Source organism: Pinus tabuliformis, chromosome 9, assembly GCF_031772625.1.
Source record: "Pinus tabuliformis cultivar Carrire ecotype Pingquan chromosome 9, CPIR1, whole genome shotgun sequence".
NCBI classification, from domain to species: domain Eukaryota; kingdom Viridiplantae; phylum Streptophyta; class Pinopsida; order Pinales; family Pinaceae; genus Pinus; species Pinus tabuliformis.
Genome location: NC_142307.1, coordinates 917635336 through 917641899, shown reverse-complemented (window position 1 = coordinate 917641899; position 6564 = coordinate 917635336).

Here is a 6564-nt window from a genome sequence, read left to right as displayed (position 1 = left end):
TGTTATCTCATTGTTATTTTCATGGTTTAATGTTGGTTATAAGCATGGTTGTATGATTGGTTATTTTCATCTTTATTTCATGTATTTAATTGTAACTAAAAAGATAATGGATGCAAGACCTAATTGATGTCAAAACATTTAAGAGAAGAGGATGGTGATCCTTCTTGTCAAGTCTCATATGAGTTATCAATCATTTATCATCTGTCTTGTATTCATTTCTTGTAGATTGCATTGATGTCAAGTGTTTGAAAAAATGTCATTCCCTGTTGGGGATGGTCAGGCTTAGTCCTGGAGTCAGTTTATGATTTGTAAGACTTGGTATTATGTAAATCATGGATTCTAGAAGTGTCATTGAATTTTGGGCAGTGACCTGGGCCTGGAAAATTGCCTCAAATCCCAGTGGCATTGGCACAACAATGAGAAAAATAGTCCCTGGACACTGGCATACCATGTTGTGGGAGAATCCAGAGCCCTCTAGATGCTGGCATGCCCATAACATGGGAGAGTCTTGGGGTTAATTGGTCAAAAACTCAGTGGGACACAGGGGCTGGTTACCTAAGAGGCTAGGATGGTTCCTGAGGGTCTTGTTGCTGATGTAGAAGGTTTGTATGGTGTGTTTCCATTAGTTCCACTTCCTTAAGGTGACTTAGGAGGTCGAATCATATCATAGTAACTTCTCATTACATGTTCACCCATGATTGGGCAATTACCTGGGTAGATGTGGGAGGATGGTGTTACTGAGCAGTATCAGAGCATGGTTCACCCATCAGATTGGATGGGCTATGTGTTGTTCATGTATTCATGTCGGTTGCACATGTGTTAATCATCATTGAATGCTTATTGCATATGAATGGTGTTGGTAATGGTTGTAGTGATGTCACCATGTGAAGGAATATCTTTTTGTGTGAAGTGTGCCATCATAGGTGTATGATTGGTTACATGTTGGTTATGCTTGCGCATTGTCCGTGTACAATGATATGGTTGTTGTTGTCATTCATGAGTTCATGGTATGTGTAGTTGGTATGGTTGCATGCTTATGTGTTATGCTTCTATATGTTGTCATGATTATGTTATACATGTATCAAGTTGATTTGTTGATCTTTCAGACAAGGTATCCTCCCCAAAGTATATTAAGGTACGTTGAGTTATTGTGATTTGGTTTAGCTGACATGATATACCTTGCAGGAAGAATATTAAAGATGACTAGAAAGATGGTAGACTATAGTTCCCGAGACTCTCCATATGGATCATATGAGAAACATGGTGTTGGGCACTCTTTTGATTTGATAGAGACACTGAGAATATTAAAGGAAAAATTAAGGAGTTGTAGGATAGACAATGACATAATCATACAGGCACAGGAGAAACAAGCAGAGGTAAATGCAATGATACTTCAGAGTTTTTTAGAATTACAATGATAGGGACCACTTCATATCAATCATGAGCAGGAGGGAAAAAATAATGGGGCATATGGCAGTAGGTCTTATGGTGGTCAGAGGCTAGATAGAGATGACATGGTTAGAGATGGAAGGTCCTTGGATACTCTAGATAGGAGGGGTGATAAACACAAGTATTATTCTAGTTTTTGTTTTGAGGCATTATGATTGTCATCGTCATCATCCTTACAGGAGTACTGACAAGGGATATTTACCAGATGAGTTTAAGAAAGAAAGGCCACCTACATTCGATGGAGAGATGAAGAAATCATGGGATACAGAGGCATGGTTTCTTGCTATCAGGAAGTTCTTTAGATTGCATGATTATTCAAAAAACATGAAAGCAAAGATAACCACTTTTAGTCTCAAAGGGAAGGCAAATATTTGGTGGGAAGACGTGAAGAATGTTAAGGGCATCTAGGAAGGTGACTTAACTTGGAACGAGTTGAAATGATCTTCAAGAATAAGTACTTGTCGGAAAGGTACTATGATGAGAGAGCTAAGGAGTTTTATGAGTTGAAGATGGGTTCCATGATAGATAATGAGTATACTAGTAGGTTCTTGTAGCCATTGAGATATGTACCTTACCTCAAGGAGGAGAAGGCCAAGGTTTAGATATTCATCAGTGGACTGCTAGTAGCATACATATACTAGATTGAGTTTGATGAGCCTAGATTGTTGGAGGAGGCCATTCGAAAGCTGAAACATTGTTATGAGAAGTCGAAGTGCAAAGTTGAGAATAAGCGTGACTTGAAAGGAAATGAGAAAGTTAAAGGAAAATGGACACCAAAGAGAGGAAGACCTCAAGATTAAGGTGAGAAAGAAAATGTAGTCCCTTACAAGAGGTTCAATACAGTTGAGAAGGGACTTGTTGAGCAGCAGACTAGAGGCGACGGTGGAGCACCATTGCAGTGTTGGATATCTGGCAAGGATCAACATAAGAGGGATTGTCTGCAGTATTAGGGTGGTAGAACCTAGATATATACTGCTCAGGAGGTGCATACAGTTGGGGATGATGGTCATAGAATTCCTCGGATTTATGAAATTGTGCGCAACAGGCAGGCAAATCATCAGGCATCTATCATTGAGATGGATGGTAAGCTTTCTGATCAAGTTGTTTCTATTTTGATTGATCCTGGATCTAATTATAGTTATATTAATCCTGACCTGGTGGATAAGTGTGGTTTGAGAAAATAAGCGCTTGCATAATATTGATTAGTACAGTTGGCTACAGGTACAAATAAGAGAGTTCAACATTGGGTAAGATATTGTGCATTTGAGTTAAATGGTATGCCTACAGTAGCACATTTGAATGTATTACCATTGGGATCGTATAGTATGATTTTGGGTATGAATTGGTTGTACCTTCATAGGACCAAAGTAGATATCTTTGACAAGGCCATTGAGTGTGTGGATGATAGTAGGGAAAATAGAATTTTGTAGGGAAAGAAGAAGCATACATCAACGAGGATGGTTACCACTATGCAGGCTAAGTGTAGTTGCAGAAAAGGTTGTGTGATGTTGGCAGTACATATATCTAGTGAGAAGGGTAAAGATGTTGAGGATGCAGAAATCTTCCAAAGGTACCCTGTATTGTAGCAGTGTCAAGTCATAATAGGAATTATCCTCAGTATCAGGGTGGTAGAATCCAAATCTATAGTGCTCAGGAGGCACATAGAGTTGGGGATGTTGGTCATAGCATTCCTTAGATTTATGCAGTTGTGGACAACATGCAAGCAGATCATTAGGAATTTATCATTGAGATGGACGGCAAGATTTGTGATCAAGTTGTTTCCATTTAGGGAATTTTGAGGTCTAAAATGGGCCTCCTATGAAAAATGTACAACCAAAATAAATTGTATAAGAACCGATATGATTCAAGATGATGATGTCAACCATGGGGGATGATTCACCATTTTTGGAGTAAAAAATTAAAAAGATAAAAATAAAATAAAATAATAAACTAATTTTTCAACTTGTATTTTCAACTTATCTCCCTAAGGTTTTACTAAAATTTCGAGCGGGAGTACTCATGTTGCATACTTTCGATGGACCTTTCTACACAAAAAAATGAGAAATACATGAAAAACGTGATTGCAATGAAATTTTTAATGTATTTATCACTTTTCATGTAGGATGGTCCATTGAAAGTATGCAACATGGGTACTCCTTGGATGAGGAATCAAATTCTGCATCCAGTGAATGTTTCTTCTTGAAATTTGAGTAAACCCATAGGGAGATAAGTTGAAAATACGAGTTGAGAATATGGTTTTTTCTTTTTTCCCTCTAAAATTTGATGATGTAATCTTATATTATTTTATTATTTCCACTATTATTTTATAATTTCCTTACGAGGCCCTATTTAGACCTCAAAATTCCCCTAATTTATGTTGATTGATCTTGGATCTAATTATAGTTATATTAATCCTAACCTGGTGGATAAGTTGGCTTGAGAAAATAAGTGCATGCATAATATTGGTTGGTACAGTTGGATATAGGTACAAAGAAGAGAGTTCACCATTCATGAAGTAAGGAGACATAACATTCATGCTGATAATAAAACAAAGAAGAAACGATGTCACGAAATCATACCATAGGAATCCCAAGATAATAGCTACAAAATGCATGTATTACTCCTGCAAAAGTGATGGTGTGCACTAGCTTCAAATCCTTTGACTCACAAGAATCCAACCTTTGATTTGACTTCAATTAGGCTTCATATAGATGAGAAACCACATTCCCCCTCTCAGGGGTCGAATCCATCATCTTAGGAACTAATTACATCAAAATCTCTAACCATACCTAAAACTAGGGAGGTTAGAAACCAACTCCCTATTTAGACTTAACTAACTTAGTTGAGTCTAAATGCATTAATTACAATGGATTTGACATGAAATGACTCTTACCATAATTATGACACTTAATTACATCATGTAAACTCATTAGAAGACAAATTACATTGACAAAAGTTGACTTTGAATAGGAAAAACTTGAAAATTGGCTTTCCCACAGAAGCGCAGCGTGCTAGTGCAGAAGCACATTGAACTTTGAAGGGTAATTTGGAGGCATTCCTGGATGAGTTATCTGCTAAAATGATATGGTTGGAAATATGAAGAAGTCTACTACACAATAGAGTCATCAAGAACTAGGAACACTAGCTCCAAACCCCTCAAAAATCAAGTTGAAGTTGAATTGTCCAAAAGCGCAGCGAATTCTGTTGAATCATAGGGTAAAAATAGGGCTCAAAGATGGAGTGATATCTCTTTCACCATAACACTTTTTACAAAAATGGGAGAGGTTTTTGTAGGAAAGTTGTTTTTGAGAAAAACATGTCTTAGGTTTGTGAAATTAATTCCCATATTCTTAGAATTTGTGCCACAAAATAATGACTAAAACATGCAATTAAATTGGAGAATTTGATTTTCTGAAATAGGCCTCCTCAAACATTTTAATATATCCCAATACATGAAACCTATGTAGAAACGAAAGGAGGTTATTTTTATTGGGCATGTCATTAACAAAATCCTCCTTTGGGTTTCAAAAATCCATCTTCATTTGGTCAGAAACCTCTTTTGGAAATGATGACCAAAAACAGAGTCAAAAGTGCAACAACCTTCTTGTAGAAACATGTATTTTTGGAATATCTACCAAATCATAAGGTATATTCAAATAATGAGATAGGGTATTATTTTTGGGTATGTTATGAATAAAAACCTCCATTTTTCAAAAAGACATTCCCATTTTTCCAGAATCCAAGCTTGAAGTTGGTGCAGTAAGCAATTCCTACGTTTCTATAGGATACTCTTAATTGTGTGCACAAAAAATCAAAATTTCAAAAATTTCAAAACTTTTTGTTTCCTCCTTTGTTGTTTAGGGAAGGGAATGGAGGGGATAGGGATTAGGGAAATTTGTGGGAAAATTATAGGGGGTAGGGGTAACTTTTAGGGAGGCTAGGGAAGTGGAATCCCTTGAAATGGGTGAGGGGAAGATGGAAAAAACTCAAAAACACAGTCCTAACCTAGAATTTGGCAAAAACACAGCGTGGGCTAGGGTTTGTGGGGAAAATGGGGGAGATGAAGGGAATGGGTATGGGAAATGGTTGGGGGAGGTATATAAGGTGTGTATGAGGGTGATAGAGTAGGAAAACTAGGGATTTTATGACTGAGATGAAGAAAAAACTTAGAGAAACCAAAAGCGCAATGAAGCCCTAGGAGAGGGATTTGCAATGAGTTTTTAGGGAAATGACTACATGAGAGAGGTAGTAAAGGCTAAATTACTTCATTTGGAGTCCCTGGAATCTGTTGAATGTTGAATGAAACCCTTTGGATGCTTATATTTTCCTCCTTTTCCAAAAATGCAGTGAAGGCACCAGAAGCGCAACGAGCTAGGTAGGCAAGGGTTTTAATGAAGAAATTTGATGCCCTGGTGGCTGAGATGAAGCTTGATGATGGAGAAGTGCTAAATGAAGATGAAATGAAGAATTAGAATGCTTGGATGGTCTTATTATAGCTCAAAATTTGATTTTTTGCTTTGCTCATGGAGTGACATCATCATGTCTTTTTGAGAAATGAAATGATAGGATAATGTACTGCAATGTTGTAAGTTTATTAGGCAAGGTTAAATATTATTGAGAGGTAAGTGTACCTTTGAAATATTTATAAAAAAATTTCCCTAATTACTACCTCCCATGATGGTGACTATGGTGATGACATGACTCTCTACATGAAATTTTATGATCTTGAGTATAGAGGGAGTTGTAATGACCTAGAACTAACCAATAATCAAATTTTATTTGAAATTTTATTCGAAAATATAACAATTTGACCTAATAACCCTATCAACCACATGGAAAGAGTACATTTGATCACTAGTGACTCATAGACACAAACGGCTATAGTAGCACATTTGAATGTACTTCCATTGGGATCATATAGTATGCTTTTGGGTATGGATTGGTTGTACCTTCATAGGACCAAAGTAGATTTCTTCGACAAGGCCGTTGAGTGTGTGGATGATAGTGGGGAAAGAGAATTTTATAGGGAAAGAAGAATCCTACATCAGTGAGGATGGTTACCATTATGTAGGCCAAGCATAGTTGCAGAAAAGGTTGTGTGATGTTTGCAGTACA